Consider the following 23,162-nt stretch of genomic DNA (forward strand, 5'->3'; position numbering starts at 1 on the left):
TAAGTGCCTTTCTGCCTTATTTGATCTTAAGCTGAAAAAGCTCTTTTAAATTCTGAATCTAATACTGGATCCCCTACCTCCTCTAAATCGACTCCTGTTTCTTCTTCTATCACACCAATCAAATCTTCGGCCTCTTAGAGGCTTTCAGTACATTCTTTCCACCTATCCGCTCGCTTCTCTGCATTTAACTATGGAATTTCCGTTGCGCTCTTAATATTGCCGATTCTGTCCTTCTAACAGTCATTTATTTCTCGATTTTTCGTATTTCTCATGCAGCCATATCGTCATTCCTTAGTACTTCCGTATCCCATTTCTTCCTGACTAATGTCTTATACTTCAGCCTACTCTTCATCACTACTATATTGTCAACTGAGTCTGTATCTACTCCTGAGTGCGCCTTACAATTCAGTAGCTGGTTTAGGAATCTCTGTCTGTGATGTAATGTAACTGTGCTCTTCTAGTATCATCCGGTCTTTTCGAAGTATACCCCCTCCTCTTGTAATTTTTGAACAGAGTATTCGCTATTACTAGCTGAAACTTATTACAGAACTCAATTACCCTTTCTCCTGCCTCCGTATATGTCCCAACCCCACATTCTCCTGTAACCTTTTCTTCTATTCCTTCCCTCCAACTGCATTCCAGTTCCCCATGACTATTAGATTTTAGTCTCTCTTTACGTATTGTATTAACCTTCCAATGTCCTTCTACACTTTCTTTGTTTCTTCATTTTCAGCTTGCGATAAGAACAACACTATCACTGAACTGTTCACAGAAACACGCTGTCTTCCCTACCTTCAAAAAAATGGTTCTGAGCACTATGGGACTTAACTTCTGTGGTCATCAGTCCCCTAGAACTACTTAAACCTAACTAACCTATGACCATAACACACATCCATGCCCGAGGCAGGATTCGAACCTGCGACCGTAGCAGTCCCGCGGTTCCGGACTGCGCGCCTACAACCACTAGACCACCGCGGCTGGCCTTCCCTACCTTCCTAATCCTACTCCCGTTATACCATTTTCGACTGCTGTTTACTCATCTGACAGTAAATCCTTGCCCTCTCTCCATTTCACTTCACTGACCCTACTCTATCTAGATTGAGCCTTTGCCTATTCCTTTTCAGATCTTCTAGTTTTCCTACCACGTTCAAGCTCTTAGAACGTTATCCATTCATTGATTATTCAATCTTTTTCTCATCGTCACCTCGCTCTTGATTTTCCCCTCCCGGAGATCCGAATGGAGAACTTGCATGGGGGCTTAATTATTATTAACTTTGAAAATAATTTTAATTTTAGGTAGCTGTATGTCCGATTACGCTGTGTCTCGTAAACGGTTGGCCCTGACTAGTTTTTGTCCGCAATCTGACTGCATGGAACAACAACAAAGAATGAAATGAAAATTTCCGTTAATACAATTAATTAATTAAGTCCCCAGCAACTATAAAACCTACGAAACCAAAGCACAAGTATAACTGTTCTGTGTGTGGAAGTATGACTCAACGTACACATCTGGCACGGTTCTTCTTCAATAAGACAAGAAATTTTAAATATCAATTATACTGAAGTAATTAAAGAAAATAGAAATCCTATAATCACGCAAGAAAACCAGAATTACACTCTAATACAAGAACACAAGCCAGATGCTTTGTTGACTGAACCTGTAATGACGCATTATTTAAAACATTGAGATAATAAAAAGAAAAGGAAAAACTTTTTTCTTTTACCTTCATATATATTGATCAAAAGCACTCTAATCATTACAATATCTGCACACCGACTCGCCACTACCACATCTCAACAAGAACTTTTCAGTATCACATCTCAGCAAGCACTGCCTACTATGAGTTCTCGACCAGCACTTTTTACTAGCACATCTCAACAAGCACTGACTACTACGAGCTCTCCCCAAGCACTGCCAGTGGATTCGGCTGAATAATACTCTTTGGCGCAATCTCTGGCGCTGTGGTTCAGTGTAGCCACCTTTCATATGCCCCTCCTCCACGGGCCAGAATTTGATGGTATTTTTGCCAGCATTGGTGGTGAAAATACCACCAAATTCGTCCACAAAAATACAGACAAAAGTAAAAGATAATATTAATACGTAAATATCACATAATTAGATAAAATTTTGGCTTTGCACTGACCTTTCAATAACCTAATATATAAAATACAGTAAGCAATACAAATTCTTTCATACATGTGACTTTACATAATAGTTTACACCATACACAAAAATTCAGTTTATACAAATGTTCACATAAAATGCTTTCAATGATTAAAAAGAAAACAAGTAGTTGATAGTTCCAGCAGTAGCACCCAGCAATGGTCAACAGGTGCAAATACCAACAAGTGACATCATTTTAGTAGAAACAGTCCATCAGTGGCACCCAGTAATGTTGAGCAGGTGCAGACAGCAACAAGTGACATCACTCAGCAGAAACAGTTCCATTAGTGGCACCCAGCAATGTTGAACAGGTGCAGACACCAACAAGTGACTTATTTCAGTAGAAGCAGTTCATCAGTGGCACCCAGCAATGTTGAGCAGGTGCAGACAGCAACAAGTGACAACATTTCAGTAGAAGCAGTCCATCAGTGGCACCCAGTAATGTTGAACAGGTGCAGACACCAACAAGTGACATTATTTCAGTAGAAGCAATCCATCAGTGGCACCCAGCAATATTGAGCAGGTGCAGACAGCAACAAGTGACAACATTTCAGTAGAAGCAGTCCATCAGTGGCACCCAGTAATGTTGAACAGGTGCAGACACCAACAAGTGACATTATTTCAGTAGAAGCAATCCATCAGTGGCACCCAGCAATGTTGAGTAGGTGTAGACAGCAAGAAGTAACATCATTTCAGTAGAAACAGTTCTAACAGTGGCACCCAGAAGTGTTGAACAAGTGCAGACACCAACAAGTGACATTATCTCAGTAGAAGCAATCCATCAGTGGCACCCAGCAATGTTGAGCAGGTGCAGACAGCAACAAGTGACATTGTTTCAGTAGAAGCAGTTCCATCTGTGGCACCTAGCAATGTTGAGCAGGTGCAGACAGCAACAAGTGACATTATTTCAGTAGAAGCAGTCCATCAGTTGCACCTAGCAATGATGAGCAGGTCCAGAGAGCAGTCCATAATATTCACTATCACTGATCACACTGTTCATCAGAGTTTATAAGCAGAAATTAAACATGTCCTAGTGGCACCAATCATGTAGAAAAAGTACAAGTAACAGTCCACAATTTCACTATCACTGATCACACTGCTCATCAGAGTTTATAAGCAGAAATTAAACATGTCCTAGTGGCACCAATCATGTAGAAAAAGTACAAGTAACAGTCTATCACTAATCACACAGTTCATCAGCAGAAATTAAACATTTCTAAGTGGCACCCATTATGTTGAAAAAGTGCAGGTAACAGTTCATAATGTTCACCATCACTAATCAGACAGTTCAGGCATGAACAATAGTTTGAATACACATGCAAATGCTTTTATACACTAAACATATAAATTCTAATAAACACACAAATGATATCAGATAATTGTCATATTAATTATTACAAATACTCAAATATCAGCAAACCTATAATATTTATGGGTGTCAGTGCAAGCCACTACAAACAAATAAAATAATATTTAAGAGATAGGTTGGGACTAATTATTTGGGATTAGGAAAGGAAAACACACAAAACACACTCACTCATCTTTCATCCACATTAAGTACTACTGTGTAATTGAATAGTGTTAACTGTGTAAATGCAATTCTGTCAAAATTTCATATTCATCATGTGTATCAAGTAGTAGTGGCAGCAATGTATAACAGTCAATAATAGTTAGTCAACGTCATAGTCATCATGTCAAGACCAATGTTTGCCAAGCCAAATCAAATGTACTGTTGCTGAACAACTGTCAGTGTGTCAAGATATGCAAATACTTCCTTTCTTCAAAAAAAAGTATGTACTGCTTATTGACTTAACAAAGTGTGTGTAGACAATCTTCCTTCTACTTTAGTGTTCTAGTCTGCTATCTTGTTCCATATAGACCAACAAAAAAAAAAAATGCACCTCACTTACTTTACCTCTTATCCACCAAAACTCCAATAATCATCAGCATCACATAATCTCAATACTTCAGTAATACCTCTTATGTCGATACATATAAATCTTATCATCAATATCATTTACCTTACCTCTTGTCCACAAAAACTCCAATAATCATCAACTTCATATAATCTCAATAATACCTCTTCAATACGTCGATACATATAAACCTTAGCACCAATATCATTTCACTTCCATAACAACTCTTTCCTCTAGTCAGTCTCCTCGAACAAGTACAGATAAAATCCTAATGCAAACCTCATCATCCTACACAATCCGAAGACACATTGTCAACACACAACCTCCGTGTAATCCATCTGACCCAAATCTTCTACTCATTATGAATTATAAACAAAAGAAATGCATACATGACCTCTAACAGACTTAGTTAAAATAACTCTCAGTAATTAAGTACGATTACAGAGTGTGAATGATCATAATATTTCACAGTGTGTACACCACTTCAAGAATTATGGCAAGCAGAAGCACACATGTGGAGTATTTCTTGTGTCAAGTGTCACTTCCTATTTCAATTGCTCACGAAAAATGCAGTGTAATAACTGTCAATGGTCTAAACCTAGTTTTGGTATGTCATGTCGTTAGCTTCCTTCCTATTAGCATAAATTTATACAGCTTCCATAAAACCTCAGCTCATGTGACTTCTACGAAGTTTCTTGTACTAATGTCGTTCGTCGAATTATAGCAGTTCATTTTCTTATCTTAAAAATATAAGGCACTGAGCGTAAGCAAAACAAGCAATAGCGAGTAAATATACCAGTAGAGAACAGAATGTCAACCAGTGGATGCAGCACAATTCTTACAACGGGGCTCTGCCAAGCGAACAATCTGTAATTAATACAATAGTGTGACCTAAACTCTATGTTCATACACAGTATATCAGCATTTCTGTATACCAAATTAAGGAGTAGTTATGACAACAAAACAGAAATGTGTAAATATGCAATCCATAAGCAAGGCAGCAAATATGTTATCTAACATAATAAACAGGTCATTAGCATCATATCAGCATAAGCAAATAAATGTTCATATGTAATCTTAATAAGTAAACATGAAGGCGCAAGCAGATAAATCACAAAGTATAACTTACATACCGAATCACATCAGCACAATTAATCAGGTTACAATTATAATTTAAATAAATAAGCACAGCAGGCACATAATAGAAAAATATGACATCAGTGAAAAAGCAGTGCAGCCAAGCGATGCATAATATACACAAGTTACAACCCAGTTCATTAATAATCATTGTCAAAATCAGTTAACGTACGCAAGCACGTCGCTTCACAAGTAAATTCATAGAACATGAAATTAGCACAAAGTATGAATCACGTAATCGCGAGCAGCAAATTACGTCTAAAGTACGTACCCAAGTGGAAATATGTTACTTGAAAAACAAACTCAATTAACAGTTACCCTTTTACTTTATTAGTTTCTTCTTGTAAATTACATTCTTCCTGAAATTTTCTCGATAGCAAGTCCTCTTAACGTCGGAGACACACATAATTTACCTGAAGTTCTTAAATATTTTATAGAACCGTATCCTGAAAAATACTGAATGTTAATAACATAATTCATCAAGTCACTATAGCTTTATACTGAATTTAATCGGAGAAATTAGACAGTGTATTTGTTTACGGCTGTCAGTGCATGCGCACTGAGCGCTCGATCAGCTGTAGGCGCCTGACGTAGGAAGTAATTGTTTGCGGTCAACGACTGCCTTGTGCGGCGCGCAGACTTGACTGTTGCTTTGAGTATATGCCGCCGCCAAAACACAGCGCGGTATCCTTGTATTCTCTGCGTGTTTACATCTAGCTGTTAGTTTCTCTAAAGTATGTCATTCCACAAAAATTTTAACGTTTGATATATGATGTATTCCCTAAGCGTCGAGATTTAAGAGTTTCTACTTCAACAGTGTTATCATGAATAATTTTGCGAATTCTATATGGACCCTTATACAGCAGAAAAAATTTGCGACACAAGCCCTTTGCTTTGTGAGACAAACGATGAGACTTAATTAATACCTTTTGACCAACTGACAAAGTTTTTAAACGACCAGGACGCTTAGCTGATTTCTCTCTTCTAGCAGCCGCAGATGCAATATTTTGTAGAGCCAGGTTGACAACTTCAGAATGCCGCAGTTTCTGTGTAGGTGGAAAACGAACGATTTCAGATATGCGATTTGTCGGTGCTTTGTTTTTTAATATCAGTATAGGCGGTAAAGAAGTTGAATCATTAGGGAGTTCATTCAGAATGTTTTGAAAAATACGAAGATACTGATCCCACGTTCTGTGATTCTGATGACAATAAAGTCGACACAATTTATTTATTTCCTTCATCCATCTCTCTGAAGTGTTAGATTGAGGGTGAAAAAGTGAAATGAAAATTGGTTTAATCTTACGACGCCGTAGAGTACAAAGCCAAATTTTAGAACGAAACTGTGATCCATTATCTGATATAACCTTATCAACATGACCGACTTCTTTAAGAAAATGGTTAATGAAAGCATTAGATACTGAAGGAGCTGTTGCTTTGCGTAACGGTGTAAAACACACATATTTTGATGTCAACTCCACTGCTACGAAAATGTACGCAAAACCATTAGTAGAACGAACCACTGGACCAAACAAATCAACTGCAGCCATCTCCTTTAATTTCGCTGGAATGATAGAAAACAACGGTGCTCTGTGAAAAATTGTTGGCGACTTAGCCTTTTGACATAATTTGCATTTGGCCAGAACAGATCGAATACGTTTTTCCATATTACTGAAGTAGCAATTTTCCCGTAATTTATGAAAGCATTTTCTGGGACCAAAGTGTGCAAAACTGAAATGCGTATACCAAATCAATTTATTGACCCACTCATCAGGAATACAAACTAACCAAACAGAGTTGTCGACCGATTTTCGTTTAAAAAGAATGTCATTGCGAACTGAATAGCATCTAATTTCTCTGGATCAGGAAGAATACCTTCTGTAAAAATAATGTGACCGAGAAATTTCACCTGAGAACGACCAAATTCAGATTTTTCTAAGTTCACTGGAATGCCAACTCGTGCAAAAATATGTAATAATGAATCCAAAATTTTGTTGTGCTCACTCCAAGAGCGTTTAGCAATAAGAATATCGTCAACATATGAAGCAATATTGTGACGAAGATAAACAGGTAAAATTTCATTTAAACTACGAATGAATGCTGCAGAAGATACAGTAAGTCCAAATGGTAATTTCCGAAACTGGTAACAGTTACCAAAGGCTAAAAAGGCAATGTATTTTCTACAATCAGGGTGGAGTTCTATTTGCCAAAAACTTGCGCGCATATCAATCGTGGATAAAACTTTAATTCCATGAAAATGTTGAAGAAGTTCATCTAAATTTTGTGGACGGTCAGTTTCAGGAATGATGATATTATTTATCTGTCTGGAATCCAGAACCAAACGAATTGACCCATCCTTTTTAAGAACAACGTGTAATGGGCTAGTATAAGGACTGACTGCAGGCTCAATAATGCCCTGATCTAACAAGAATTGACGTTCATTCTTAACCTTGTCTCTGTAAGCCAAAGGAATAGCGTACGTTTTCCACCGAAATGGTGTGTGTTCTTTTACTTTAAATAAATACTGTAAGCCTTGTGTAGTTCCTGTGGGATGACTAAATACTGTAGCATGTGAAGTCAAAATGTGGTGCAGCTCTTCTCTTGCAACGTCATCTGGCACTTCAGCTTTCTTAACCTTTTCATTAATTAATTCTTCGCTATTAATTATATCATCCCTCGCGTCTCTGTATCTATTGTCATTGTCATGAATAAACACACTGTCGTCATAATGCTCAACGAAAACATCAGAAGTAAGAAACCTTAAACATTTTGTATCTGACTCAGATCTTGTTAAACACTCGAAAAATTTCAAACATTTCGGCATTCCGGCAACAGTCAAATTCACACTTCCTTCTTTAAAGTTCAAAATTGCCTTATGTGCGTTATGAAACTCCATACCTAATATAATTTGTGTACTGAGTAATGGAACAATAATAAAATTAGCAGAAAATTCGTATCCTTGACAAATGAAATTTAAGTTGGTCTGTTGTTTTAACTTCCACACTTTTCCAGAAATCGCTCCTCGAATTGTAGTTTTAGAAACAGGTAACACAGGACAAGCAATAGTTCTTACACATATACGAAAAACTGATTCACTAATGACATTCAGTGGGCTCCCAGAATCAAAAACTGCAGTGAACTTATTCTTACCGACACATACATCAATAACAGGATGTAAAAATGCGTCTACATTATTTTCCTTTTCGTCTAGCAATATGTCTCTCATGTCTTCCAGGCGTACGTAGTGTAAAGTCGTAGCGTCATTACTTTCTGAACCGTCTATGTTGCTGCCAGAAGCCGAAGCTACAAGTCATTGTCGATTGCTCGCGTCACGTCTTTGATTATTCGCGTCATTTCGCGGATCAATTTCTACGATTTGCACTTGTCGCTCGGAAGTTCTGTCACGTGGTGGATGCCAATTAAGTCCTTCCTGTCTGTTATGATGCAAATTCTTGGTTGTGTCTGTTATTAAAATTTCTGTTTTCCTGTGTCTGCATAACTACTTCTTGTGTAATTTCGACTGTCACTTCTGAAATCATTGTTGTATCTACTACCCTGATTATTTCTGTAGTAAGAATTTCTATTATTGTATGAATAATTTCTGTCTTGATGATACCGATTACTGTTTCCGTATGATTGATCATTCCGGTAGGAATTACCGTTATTATAACTGTCCATGTAATTTCTGTTAGAACGTCTGTTATTGTCATAAGGCTGGTATCTATTGTCCTGTCTGTTTCGTCTGTCATTCTCTAAATTACCGCTATAACGTCCGTTCCGATCACTATCCCTTTTCTCTGAAAATCTATTGTAATTACTGTTACTGAAAAAATTACAGGAAGTCCCGTCGTCATTGTCATACTCGAGTTCTTGTAGCAAAGTCTTAAAAGTCTCAATGTCGTCTTTACATCTTCCGGCTAAAGCAATTTGTCTTATGGATTGTGGCAGCTTAGTTAAACAAATGCGAATTAATTTAGTCGGGCTGTAAGGGTTGGAAAGGAACTGATTCTTTCGAATCATGTCTTCAAAATATTCTGCCGGCGTGCGGAACTCAGACTGTTTAAAATAACGCTGCATAATAAGACTGTGTTTGACTCTGTCTTGCGTGTTTTCGGACCAATATGCCGATAGAAATGCATGATAAAAATCATTTAGATTATTACAATCTCTAATAAGTGCACGCAGTGACTTAGTGGCCAATTTGGTGGAAGTGCGTACATAAATTGATCTAACCATGCACATGGATGTATGTCATTCTTAGAATTGCGGAAGATCTTAAATTTCCGAACAGTCAAAAAGTGTTTATAGTCAAAGTTTTCGCCTCGTGGCGACAAAGACCTACCGCGTCCGTCCCTGTCCCAATGTCGATTATTGTCAAGTTCGCGCGCCTGGCGCTCTCTTGTTGCTTCTCGTAAATGAAATAAATTACTTTCTTCAAACCCCTCTGCTATCTGTGATTCTAAATTTCTTCTACTGTCTTTTCCTACGATTTCGCTTTCAATTTGTTTGACTTGCTTTTTTAATGCCTCAAATTCCCTTTTCAGCGTTCATTAAATTTTCCCTGATTTTCAAAATGCTTATTTATGATCTGGTACTCTTCGGTTTCTGCAAATGGCAATGGTGCTGTATCATCCGAATCTCTGTCCCCATGTAAACTAAGATTTGTCAATTTATCTGAAATCTCCTCAACTCTTTCCGATAAGTCACCTATTTTTTCTTTCTGTTTATTTACGTCTTCCGTAAGTGTCGCGACTCGGGTTTCAGTATTAACACATTTGGTAGTTAACTGTTCATATTGTTGTGTTAGGTTATTTATTCTGTCATTTGGTATGGATTCCTCGATTCTCTCAAATATTTCTTCCTTATCGTGTGCGCGTTGTAAATTTAACTCTGAAAATTTCTGTACTATCAGGCGATCTCTTTCTTCCTGTTCTCTATCCTGTTCCCTTTGTCTAATCTCTACTGCAACTAATCTATTATTGTGAGCATTCAAAATCGGTTGTACTTCTTCTCTGATTTCTTTCTTTAATTCATCTTTCATATTTTTGAAACATGTCCCTATTCGTGAATCTAACCGTGTTTCCAAAGTTCCCATCTCTGTTTTTAATTCAGATCCTAACCGTGTTTCCAGTGTTCCCATATCAGTTTTTAATTCAGATCGTAAAGTTCCCATCTCTGTTTTAATTGTTCCCATTTGTGAGTCTAACCGTGTTCCCAAATTTAATATTGCACTCATCAACTGCTCCGTATGAACTAGTTCAAAATTCCTTTGGCCAAACATTTCCCACAAAACCAGCTTCCTTCGTCATAGCTGTAACGCCATCTGTGTTCGATACTATTACAGAATCTTCTGTCGTTAATGTCGTATTCTGTGAATTTTCTGATTGAGAAAAATTTTGAAATGGTTCCGGACTATTTTCCCCACTTATTACATTGTTTTCCACTTCATTATTCAACATACTGTTCTCCTCTGTTGGCGAGCTCGCCATGTCAACAATTTCGCCATTCTGACTATCCATAATTTTTGCCTTTTTCATCGATCGCATAATCATTTACAAAACATACAAAACTCGTCACTGTACGAAATTACACACAATGACTCTTTATCTCCAACAATACCATTTACACGAAATGTTTCCCTCAAACACGATTAATCGAACAATTGAAATAATTGCACTAAATTGTCAAACCCATAGACAAGACAACAAATTTAAATTTTGAGAAATACCATTAGAAGAATGCCAATTACCAAATCTACACATGCAATATAGACTATAATTACTAAACTACAAATTACTACAACAATACTACTGTCTACTATTTTTACAATCAGAAGAATTCCAAGGGACGATCCGAAGCAGCGGTCGCCACGTGCATGGGGGCTTAATTATTATTAAATTTGAAAATAATTTTAATTTTAGGTAGCTGTATGTCCGATTACGCTGTGTCTCGTAAACGGTTGGCCCTGACTAGTTTTTGTCCGCAATCTGACTGCATGGAACAACAACAAAGAATGAAATGAAAATTTCCGCTAATACAATTAATTAATTAAGTCCCCAGCAACTATAAAACCTACGAAACCAAAGCACAAGTATAACTGTTCTGCGTGTGGAAGTATGACTCAACGTACACATCTGGCACGGTTCTTCTTCAATAAGACAAGAAATTTTAAATATCAATTATACTGAAGTAATTAAAGAAAATAGAAATTCTATAATCACGCAAGAAAACCAGAATTACACTCTAATACAAGAACACAAGCCAGATGCTTTGTTGACTGAACCTGTAATGACGCATTATTTAAAACATTGAGATAATAAAAAGAAAAGGAAAAACTTTTTTCTTTTACCTTCATATATATTGATCAAAAGCACTCTAATCATTACAATATCTGCACACCGACTCGTCACTACCACATCTCAACAAGAACTTTTCAGTATCACATCTCAGCAAGCACTGCCTACTACGAGTTCTCGACCAACACTTTTTACTAGCACATCTCAACAAGCACTGACTACTACGAGTTCTCCCCAAGCACTGCCAGTGGAGGCGGCTGAATAATACTCTTTGGCGCAATCTCTGGCGCTGTGGCTCAGTGAAGCCACCTTTCTAACTATTCCGGAAGCTTCTGCCAATGGAGAGATCATCAAGACACTTTTTTAAATTACACCCCACATGTCCTGTACATACACGTTATGTGTCTCTAATGCGTGGTTTCCATTGACTTTGCATGCTCATGCCATTGAACATTGCCGATTCTTCCGCCTTAGGGGCGGTTTTCCACCCCTATGGCAAGAGAGTGACCCGCATGAAGTGGTCACGTGGTTTGAGGCTCCGTGTCACGGATTGTGCGGCCCCTCCTGCTGAAGGTTCGAGTCCTCCCTCGGGCATGGGTGCGTGTGTGTGCTGTTCTTAGCATAAGTTAGTTTAAGAAGTGTGTAAGTCTAGGGACCGATGACCTCAGCAGGTTGGTCCCTTAGGAATTCACACACATTTTAACATATTTGGGCAAGAGAGTGCTCTGAACCTCTTTAAGAAGGCCGATGGCAGAATGTGGGTGACTTCTTACGCCGGATGTCTTCGGCCGCCAGTGGCGATTATCAATCAAAATTATAGATGTGCCGGGAGTCGAACCTGGATCCAAGGGCGTTTTGATTAGTAATTAAAGAGGCTATCCGTAGTCCAAGGATGCATATTTTTAAGCGGTCTTGAACTCTTTGGCTGTCCTGAAGCCTGTGCAGCTGTTGCCTGTAGAGGTCGTTTCCTACCTGAATTGTGTGTTTGTTTGGCAGCCATTCTGGTACTGAACATACACTGTGCCTTCTGATGCCAAGCGTTAATTTTCGTACATCGGGGATACTCGGGGCACTCTCTAAAATTAGACGGATGTCCTTCTAAGCAGCGGACGCTAAAGGGAAGTGTTCATTTGTCACTCTCGCTAACGACTTGAGGCCCAGAGGATAGTGTGTGGCATTTGTGATCTGCAACATTGTTTACTCGTCTGAACGTGACGGAGACAATTTAAGGGATTAATGCTCAACAGGTCTCACATACCAGTCAACAGAACAGTGCACACGATGTCTATACGTAAAATATGACCATTTCTGTGCTTTGAAGATTCTGTAATCCGTCCATTTTCCTTTACTTTCTTAACATGACTGTTGACTTTAATGATAGCCGTTATTTCTTCATTCAACAATACAGTCATTACATCTTTTATTGTTATCTGTTGATTGGTATGAAACGTTGATTTACAGGGTGAGGAAATTAAAATGTTTGTTCTAATATTTCACGAAATACACATTGGATTTAATAAAAGTAGTAATAAACATGGATCATCTCGAAGAAGGATATCCATTAATATGACGCTCAACCCCCTGCACCATCACGGGGGCGGAAGGGGTGATGACTTTGAAATCTTAAATACAAACTCCTATTTTTATTGCAGTTTTCGATTCTCCGTCAAAAAATATGTAACTTTTATAAGAAATACTTCTTTCGTTTCATGATAGACACAGGTGGAATCGGCACATATGAATATAGGTGATAATTGTTGCAAAACGGTAATTATCCAGGAACAACGACATGGACGTAGTAGTAATGTGTTCCCTTCGTGGTGCTTGATTTTGGTGTCCCCCCTTGCCTCTCACTATCTCGGTGTGTTTGATTACTGAGAGTCCTCTTGTCTCTCACAAGTGTTTCAGTGCAGCAAATGTTCGAAATGTTGTTCGTTGTTCCTAATGCAGATTGCAACTCTGCGTTTGAATGGCAATCCGACATGTATTAATGTCCCAGCGCCAATGTTTGCACATTCATTGCGAATTCACTGCCGCACGTCTTCGGGGTTTGTTGCTACAACTATGTAAACCTTCTCTCTTAGCCATTCCCACAGGAAAAAGTCGGCAGAAGTCTAATCGTGTGAACGTGTGGGCCACGTCTGAAGACCTCCGTGTCCCCGCGCTAGTCGTGAGTAATGCTCTGGGCAACCATCATGTTGAAACCACGTATCCAGTCTCGTTGGAAGCGGAACGTCGTCCATTAGTATGAGTAAAACATTATCCACTATGTCGCTGTACATTTGACCAGTCAGATTACTTTCTATGAAGTATGGACCAGTTACTTGAGTACCTAAAATACCACACCAAACGTTGACACTCCATGGACGTTGACGTTGAACTTTCCAGCTCCATGGGGATTCTCCACTGACTAATAAAGCATATCATGTCGATTCACTTAACCAAGATTCGTAAAATTTCATTCATTGGGGAAATGTATCTATGAAATGAAATTATTATTGACTGTCAGTTGTTTCCTGTATCCAGTTGTAGAAATTCAGACGATTGTAAAAGTCGTCACCATGCAGTTCTTGACGCAGTGATAAATGAAATGGATGCCATTTGTGTGCATGCAGTGCGCGTAGACCACTTCTTTGTGAAATTCCGGAGCCTCACGCAATTTGCTGAGAACTAATGCGAGGATTTGCAACAACTACAGCTAAAACAATCATTATGTTATTTCCGTTTGTCACAAGCTGCGGTCGAACTCTTTCTCTAGATTTAACGCTTCCCATTCCAGTAAATAGGTGGACAAGACTTCAAAACGTCGTTGCAGACGGAACATTCCTATTAGGGACAAGAGTAACTTACCATTGACGAGCTTTGTCAATATTTCAATGAGTCTTAAAAGTACGCAGCAGTGATATCGACCCTCTCTGCAACGTTAACATTGTGGAACAATTGCAAAGAGATGTGAATTTTTCCCTTTATTGTGATTTCATTCCCTCCCCACGCGGACAGGGGGGTCTGCCAGCAGCACAGTCCGCTCCTCTTCAGCCAAGTGATATGTTTAATAAAAAGATGAAAGCGATACTTACAAAAAGAGATAAAAAGGGGGACATAAGAACATAATAAGGGGAGAGAGTGGGTGGGTTAAATTTTGCACTTAACATGAAGGCGTCGATTGTGGGACAGTTAAAAATGTCCACATAAAGATAAAAACCACAGTTAGCGATTCATTGAGCACGTAAAATACACTGAAGTCAGATGCGTAAGTTACAAATGGGCACAGTATTAAAACAAACCACAACACACTTTAAAACCACTGCACGAAATGGAGCACTCAGAACGAAGGATGAAAACTGCCAGGAGGGACCCGCCATGGGAGGGAAGGCCCAAAAGGAGGGAGTGAGAGGGGTGAGGAGGGGGGGGGGACAGGATGGTATGAGATAAAAAGAAAGGGGGTAGGGAGGCGCACCAACAGCCAGGTGGGGTGGTAGATGGAGAGGGAAGGCAAGTCAAGAGGGAGCACAGAGACATAGAATAGGTGCAGTGGAAAGGGAGGAGGCTGGAGGAGGAAGAAAAATACCGCTCAGGGGATGGGAAGAGGAGGGAAGAGAGAGCACTGAGAAGGGGGAGGAAAAATATGGGTTTAGAGTTGGGAGAGATAAGCTCATCGTCCAGGAGGGATAGGCACAGAAGTTGCATTGGGAAAGGAGGTGGAGGATGTCGAGATGGAGAGAGGGCTGGACGCCACGGTAAAGTTGCGGCAATAGGCTGGGGTAGAGACACCAGAAGACACCAGAGAGTGAGGGTACCGAGTCTGTGGATGATGTACAAGTTGTGGATGTGTTTGAGGAGAAGGAGAAGATGTGGAAGAAATGAGGTCTTAGAGGATCTGTGTGGGAAAAGCGGGTGGATACACACGATGAGGTACAGTGCATGGAATTCGAGGATTTTAAGGGCTTTATAGAATCTGGGTGGGGTGGAAGTACAGGCAACACTGGGATAACATAGAACAGATCAAGGATTTGTAGGTGTCGAGGGTGGTGGAGGGATGCAGTCCCTATATCCAGCTGGACAGGGGTTTCAGGAGGCAGAGACTATTATGGGCTTTGTGTTGGATTGTAAGGAGATGAGGAGTCAAGGTGAGGTGACAATCTAAGGTGATACCAAGGTATTTCAGGATAGAAGTGAGGTGGATTGTATCATAAAACACGAGGTAAAAATCAGGGAGCTGGAAAGAGCAGATGGTATGACCTATGATGATTTCCTGGGTCTTGAAAGGGTTGATGTGGAGGAGCCACTGGCTGCTCCAGGCAGTGAACAGGTCAAGGTGGGTTTGAAGGGTACGTTGGGAGTACGTTGAGAGCGTTGAAAGTTAGGATAAACTACGAGGAAGGCGGTGTCATCAACAAATTGGAGGAGGTGAACAGGTGAGGGAGTTTTGAGCATATCTACAGTATACAGCAGTTAGTTGAGAGGAGAAAGGACAGGTCCTTGGGGCACGCTGGTGGTGGGATAGAAAGTACAGGAGTTGGTATTGTGGATACTGATATAGGAGGGACAATGGGAGAGAAAGGAAGCAACGAGATGGATGAAATTGATGAGAAGAGCGTAGGCCTGGAGATGGCAGAGGAATGGGACTGGTAAGGTCAAGGAGCTGGTTGTCACTTGAGAAGGAGGGCCGGAAGCCACAATGGGTAAGAATGTGGTGTTGGTTAAGGTGGTGAAGAATATGGTGGGAGAGGATGGACTCGAAGACCTTACTGGAGGTGAGGTAGATGGGACGATAGGAAGAGGTGTTCTGGGGAAATTTGTTGGGTTTAGAGAACAGTAGGATGTGGGAAACTTTTCACAGGACGGGGTAAAAGCTGGTGGGGAGGAGGACATTATACAAGGTACTAAGGACAGTGAGGAAGAACGGGGTATTCCTTGAGTTGGTGGCGGGTGACACCATTTGTGTTGCATTTGGAGCAGAGGATGAGTCTGATGTTGTGTGCAGTAATGGGAGTGCTTATATCTGATCAAAGTACTGGAAACTGGGGGTGAGTGCCAGTACAGATTAACTGGAGCATTTAAGGCCATGGGGAGACGGAGTAATCAAAGTGAAGATTGTTGTGAATGGAGAAGACCTCAAAGAGTTGGGAAGCCAAATGGTTTGCCTTACTGAGTTTGTCAGGGAATGGCAGGTCGTCATGGAGAAGAGATAATGCAAGGGTCGAGATGACTACCAGTAACATGGTGGAAGGCAGACCAGTAGTTCGAGGAATTGGCAGGAGGGGGATGGAGGTGTTTACATGTCTGGCACCAATTGCAGCGTTTCTTTGCTGTCAGGAGATTTTGAATGTGTTGTTGTGGTTGCTGGTAGTGGAGGAGTTAATCTCGGTCACAAGTGCAGAGGAAGGAGCAGTAGAGACTGCAGGATTCATGGAAAAAGAAGAGTTGGGCAGCGAGGGTGGATAAGTTTGGTAGGAATGTGGGCCTCCACAGTATGTCTTCTGGAGGAATGAAGAGGCACAAGTGATGGCAGCAAGATGGTGAAATGTAAGTGGGTGGCTTTCGACCTGTGAGGCAATGGATGGCCAGTAGGCATCCTAGTCAGCATGGCAGTAGTCATGGGGAGACTTTGGAGAGACATCTGGGTGGGGCCCAGGAGGGCGCAATGGGCTGAGGAGTTGGTAAGAAAGACAGGGCGGTGGTCGCTACCAATGGGTTCAAGGATGTCCACAGCGATACGACCTAGGAGGTTGGGGAAAGCAAGGACGACGTTCGAAGTAGAGCTATTTTTGGGACAGGTGGGCTGTGGGAGGATAACAAGGTCACATTGAGGGTGGCTAGGAACTGATGCCAGGGTCACGAAGTCTGCAGCAATCACATAGGTAGAGAGGTGCAGTGAACATGAGAGATGAAGTCATAGGGGAGAGGAGCTGCAGGGTGGACTAGATAATGGCACAGGTGACGGTAACGGATGGAAAAAAGACACTTAGTTGTTCCACTGGGTCATTGGTTTGTGCCTGGACAGGGATACACTTGAGGTGGCCAATAGCGATTGTCGTTTCAGTGAAGGAGGTAGGGAGAGGTGTGGACAACATGGTGAGGTTGAAGGAAGGTTTCGTTAAGGATGATTGAGTCTTCATGGTGTTGGGACAGGGTGTGCATGAAGAGGTATTTGTTGGCAGGGAGGAAGCGAATGTTTGACAATTGGAGACGATAGTGTTGGCGCGCCACAGGGGTGGTGGAAGGGACGGGATGTGGACAGTCCGAATTTTTGAAGTAACATGCACTAGCTGACCGCAGACAGAGTGCATGATCGATTGTGCGAGGTGTCACATGACAGCATTATCAAAAATATCAAAGATGTACTTTGATTGTCTTAATCAGATGTGTATTTGTTTGAGATAGTACCATTTCGCAAGAGTTGTCACATCATTTTCATGTTTGCCAGTTACAGCACCATTAATCATGAAACGAAATAAATGTTTCATATAAAAGTTACTTATGGTTTCATGGAGAATCCAAATCTGGAATAAAAAATAGGGATTCCTATTTAAGATTTCAGAGTCACACCTCCCCCTCCCACCCTCCCCCCACCTGGAGGTGGTGCCCAGGGTGGGCGGTTTCGAGCGTTACGTTAAAGGATATCTCTCTTCGAGGTGAACAAAGTTCATTATCAATTTCTTTTTAAATCCGATGTGTGTTTCGACAAATATTCCTCACCCTGTACATTTTTCTTCAGGCATGTAAACAGTATTTCGAACGGCTAAATAAGCAGTTTGCTAACGCTCTTTGTGGTCTACAGATCGAACTGCTTATGTACCAGTCGACCTGAAGGAATCGGATGTAATCTCCAAACCAGTTTTCCCTTTTTGCACAGTTTCTGTGATTACTATGTACTAAGTATTACTCTGTTCATAAAAATCGTCACTAGTACTCGCAGTCTTTCGCTGGCGATATCCAGCGTCGTTGATTGATGTATGCGTCGCTGTGCTCGGTGCTTGTTATGAAGCTGCCTTAGGACCACCTGTCGTTCTCACAGTTCCGTGATTGCTGCATCGGCCAGCTTCATGAAACCTTGCATGCTAGAACTGTGCTGATGACTGCCATGTCGTGATTAGAGGTTTCGTCTTAGTCAGTCAGTATCGATGTATTCTCGTTCCTGATGTACCACTGCTACCACGTTAGGAACTACATCGCTTGTTGGTCTGAAACTAACGGCGGCGGTTCGCTGTTAGCTGCACCACCCTCCTCATAATCGCCACCGAACACGGCGACGAACAGTACTTTCCAACGGTTAAACGTTGGGACAGTAACACAGGAGAAGACAAATCTATTTGCATGAAACCAAGGTTGTCCACAGACGTACGGCTTCCTGAGCACAGAGTATGATGCGACGCCGCATTTACAATGACACCCGGAAGTGGACTGAAGTGAGATGTTCGACACTAACAATAAAATCCCTCATAGCTGACAGGAAGAGAGTGAAAACTCATGATGAAGAGTTAACAAATAATCAAGATAAAAAAAGACATGAAGAAATAGAGATACGGTACATAGATAGTACAATGATGGAAATATTTGCGGGAAGAAAGAAGAAACGTTATCTTTGCTACAAACGGTCAGTGCTCCAATTTTGGAACCTATATATAGATAACGAAAGTACTGAGTTGAGAAGCGAACGAAACGGTTTTTTACAAGCGAACATGGAACAGAAAGGAAACACAAAACGTAAAAAAATAATTAATCAATTAGATCACCTTCTGAGACCTGGAAAGAATAACAGATCTGGAGGAGAGAAAGAGTGCTTGAAGGAACAAATCATAAATAAGATGAAGAACAGTTGGTGGTCTGGTATGAAGTACATAAAACACTAGAAAGTATGATAACATTTTAGTTGCAAAAATAGGTAGAAATTAGAAAACCCAGTAAGCATCTGTAAACGAGTTAAATTTTTTTATGCTTTCGAAGAGATTTTCTTATTGTGTGTACCTAAAAAGTATTGAAGATTAAGAAATGAGATATTCTGAAAACTGTATTAAGTTCCAAATTAATTTGTTAGGCTATATAAAAGTACAATTACTTCTACAAACATAATTTCTCATCATGCTTGCGTATATGATTGATTTAGTCTGAATGTCTTTATTATCCCTGTAATTTTTGATGTGTTTAATGTCGAGAAAGTGAAGCAGGGAAACAAGGGACATAAATGAAATGTGAAGAGATACATTGTTTACTCGAGGCTTTAAACTACGCACATGTTAATGAGAAAATTGAAAGGAACAAATAGAACTGCAGTTACCACTGTCAAGTACTGTGTTTCCATGAAATAGGAGCCAACGCAATAATAAATGTCAACTAGTCAACTAATACTGGGGAACATAAATAATATACGTGTGTTACAGAAATCTACTTCTGGTAATGTATGAAGACGATGGATAGTGAGTTAAAACTCTGGAAATGTAAAATAGTGGCAGAGCTAATTAACGAAAAAAACGAAAAGACGGATAGCTCTGCCACTAAGAGAAATTAGCGCCCACTATAGAACCGAAACGCGAGTAATGAGGCGGAAAATCAATTAACTCTTCCATCGCAAAATAAAAAACAATGAAGATTAAAAGTAATTGCCTGGAGTCCACCATTCTTGTACAATAGCCACAGAAATCCATACTTCAAGATAACAATTAGCGACCAACGGAGCCAAGAACGCAGCGATATTCTGGCTCCTCGGGGGAAAAAGGTTTTCTTTCTGATGGTGCACTGTAAGATAGCTTGCCTTGTATCCCTTTAAGGCACGTTTTATAGGTCAGTGTTCCGCAACCGGTGTACGGCCATAAAGTGAAAGACGTGGCGCGAACATTAAAACACATTATTCTATTCAATTAAGGTATATCTATTTTAGACGTATGTCGAATTTTAATGAGTTTAACTGTTAACGCTCACAGGTTGCGCTAGTGAATCGTATACAAGTGGTTAGAATTCACTTTTCCTAATAAACCATATAAAAATCTGCTACCTTCAATGCATCGAGTCTGAATGACACTAATAAAGGTGAATACTGAGTATTGTACAGTAACTTATTTACCCTCGTATTTATAACGTAAACAAACGTTTGCGTACAAGCGAAAAATGACCTACTAAAACATAAAAACAACTACCTTCAATGATGATGATGAGCGTTTGGCGTCATTGGCCGGGAGGCCCCTCGCGGGGCAGGTCCGGCCGCCATATCGCAGGTCTTATTACATTCGGCGCCACATTGGGCGACCTGCACGCCGGATGGGGATGAAATGATGATGAACACAACACAACACCCAGTCCCTGAGCGGAGAAAATCTCCGACCCAGCCGGGAATCGAACCCGGGCCCAGAGGACGGCAATCCGTCACGCTGACCACTCAGCTACTGGGGCGGACACTACCTTCAATGTATCGATTCTAGAGGACAAGAGGACACTAATAAACGTAAATACTGAGTATTGTACACTACCTTAATTCATAATCCCACATATTTAACGCCAGTTAAGAATGTAAACAAACGTTTGCGTACACCTGAAACTGACCTAAACAGAAACTTCGCTTTTCCTATTCAGACACAAATAAAAACAGAAATCTTCAATTTATCAAGTCTATCTGGCACTACATAATACACAGCAAAAACAATTAATTACTAGCTAAATTACTTATCTCGTAACACAGCAAGCTCGTAGCCGGCGTCAGGGCTGCCAACTAGAAGGCAACTCAATGGATCGAGGCGGGCACAATCTGAGCGGAGCAGGCGAGAGGAAGCCGTTTGCTGCACCGCCCGACCTTCAGACAATACCGGGAGTTTTTCTTCGTCTGATTCCGCACAAGATCTTCCCGCTGAGTACGTCTGGGAACTCTCACAGATCTCGGCGCTAACTTAACCGAGCAAGGGTCGATTCTGCGCCTCAGTGTTTGGCATTCCTTGTGTCCCGTCTATTGCAATAGGAGCCTCTGTTTCGCTCGGTACTCTGTGACTTAACTTAGCGAGGTGCGTTGCCTCCCGGTTCCTGCTTCAGCTCAGTCTCTCGATGCTGAGTTTCGTGGTTGCTGCCCACGTACTGTCTCTAAATTCGAACGTAACAGCCTTCGCGCAAGCCGCTTCTAACCGCTTGCCGGTGGGCCACGCTAGCGTCGCATTTGCCTTAAGGTCCAACAAATTATTGTAGTTAAGTTCGTTAAAGATCAATCCTCTCCTGTTTACTTGTGTTTCATGCATTACTATTGAACTCTTGTTTTGGTTCCCAGCCGGGGATGAGATGTGTCTAGAAACTTAACACTCACGGCGTTCTATAGTAATTACTGGCGACGGCCAATAAAAGCTTGCTGACATAGCCCGGAGGAGTTTCTCTAGCCAACCGTTCGGTAGTATTAATGCACGCGAATTAGTCTGTCCCGCCTGCCGACACGTGCGTTCCTTTCGGTTCTGCATGAAGGGCGTAATGATTAAACTTGATTAACTGTTTCCATTAAAATGTATTCCGGTCTACAGGAGCCAAGTGGGCGGAATCCTTTCCAACCTGCTAAATTTGTTGCCTGGTTTTAGAGGTTTTCTTATTACAAATTACTGAATGATTTTCTGTCGCTTACTTATTGCTGTTATTCTTGACGGTGCCTACCGATTGTGCAGTCGGCGAAAAGCGCCCTGCAATCGCTCTGTAACTGGTAAGCAAACTTTGTGACTATCATGTCGGTCTCCGGTTATAATTTCTTGGGAGTTACAGCGCTGCCTGACGAGGCCGCCTCTGCCTCCGCCACAGATTTTAACTCCTCCATTTGTTAACTATACAGGGTGTTTGCGTAAGAGCGTGCAAAAGTTTAACAGGACATAAAGGATGCTCCACTGAACAAATTGAGCCGCGCGGGATTAGCCGAGCGGTCTGGGGCGCTCCAGTCATGGACTGTGCGCCTGGTCCCGGCGGAGGTTCGAGTCCTCCCTCGGGCATGTGTGTGTGTGTTGTCCGTAGGATAATTTAGGTTAAGTTAAGTCCCATAAGTTTTCACACACATTTGAACATTTTTTGAACAAATTGAGATAGGGACCTGGGTTCGGAGAATCAAGCTTCAGCAGATAATAGAAATAAATCACAGTACTGTGTACTTTTCTATTTACGTTATTTACTATGATTGACGCAATGAACGTACCTTTTGTACTCTATCTTACAAAGTGTGCTGAAACTGACAGCCATCATCCTCAGTGCCAGCATGCCATCGGGGAACAGATTCAATTCTGGCAACTAATTCCATCTCCGTATCCACTGGGCTGTCACACACAGATAACTTCAGATATTCCCATAAGAAATAATCATGGCCATTCAGGCCATGTAACCTCGCAGGCAATGGAATAGGACCTCAACTTCATATTCAGCGACCAGGAAATACTTCCCAGTAATCAGGCTCGTCCTCTTCGCTCCCTTGCAGGAAATAAAGAATTTGCACGTAAATAAACAGCACAGCACGTGTAAATAAGCTGCCAAACAGAAATGCTAGTCAAAGCGATAGACAAGTTTACTTCCACGATCTCAGGTTCCCTACCTCAAATTCTTCAGTGGAGCATTCTCTATGTCCTGTAACATTTTTGCACTGCCTTGCGGGAACACCCTGTATTTTGTAACTGTGTAGTCACATTTGTTCACTGCGTACTTTCTACAGCG

The 23,162-nt window shown here is 40.9% G+C and overlaps 1 protein-coding gene across 1 annotated transcript in view; it reads left to right on the top strand.

The window, feature by feature from the left end:
- Positions 1-23,162, top strand: part of LOC126461835 (prolactin-releasing peptide receptor-like) — a 580,944-nt gene that overhangs the window by 58,304 nt on the left and 499,478 nt on the right. The gene's annotated exons all lie outside the window — the stretch shown is intronic.

The sequence above is a fragment of the Schistocerca serialis genome, chromosome 1 (genome assembly GCF_023864345.2).
Source record: "Schistocerca serialis cubense isolate TAMUIC-IGC-003099 chromosome 1, iqSchSeri2.2, whole genome shotgun sequence".
Taxonomy (NCBI): domain Eukaryota; kingdom Metazoa; phylum Arthropoda; class Insecta; order Orthoptera; family Acrididae; genus Schistocerca; species Schistocerca serialis.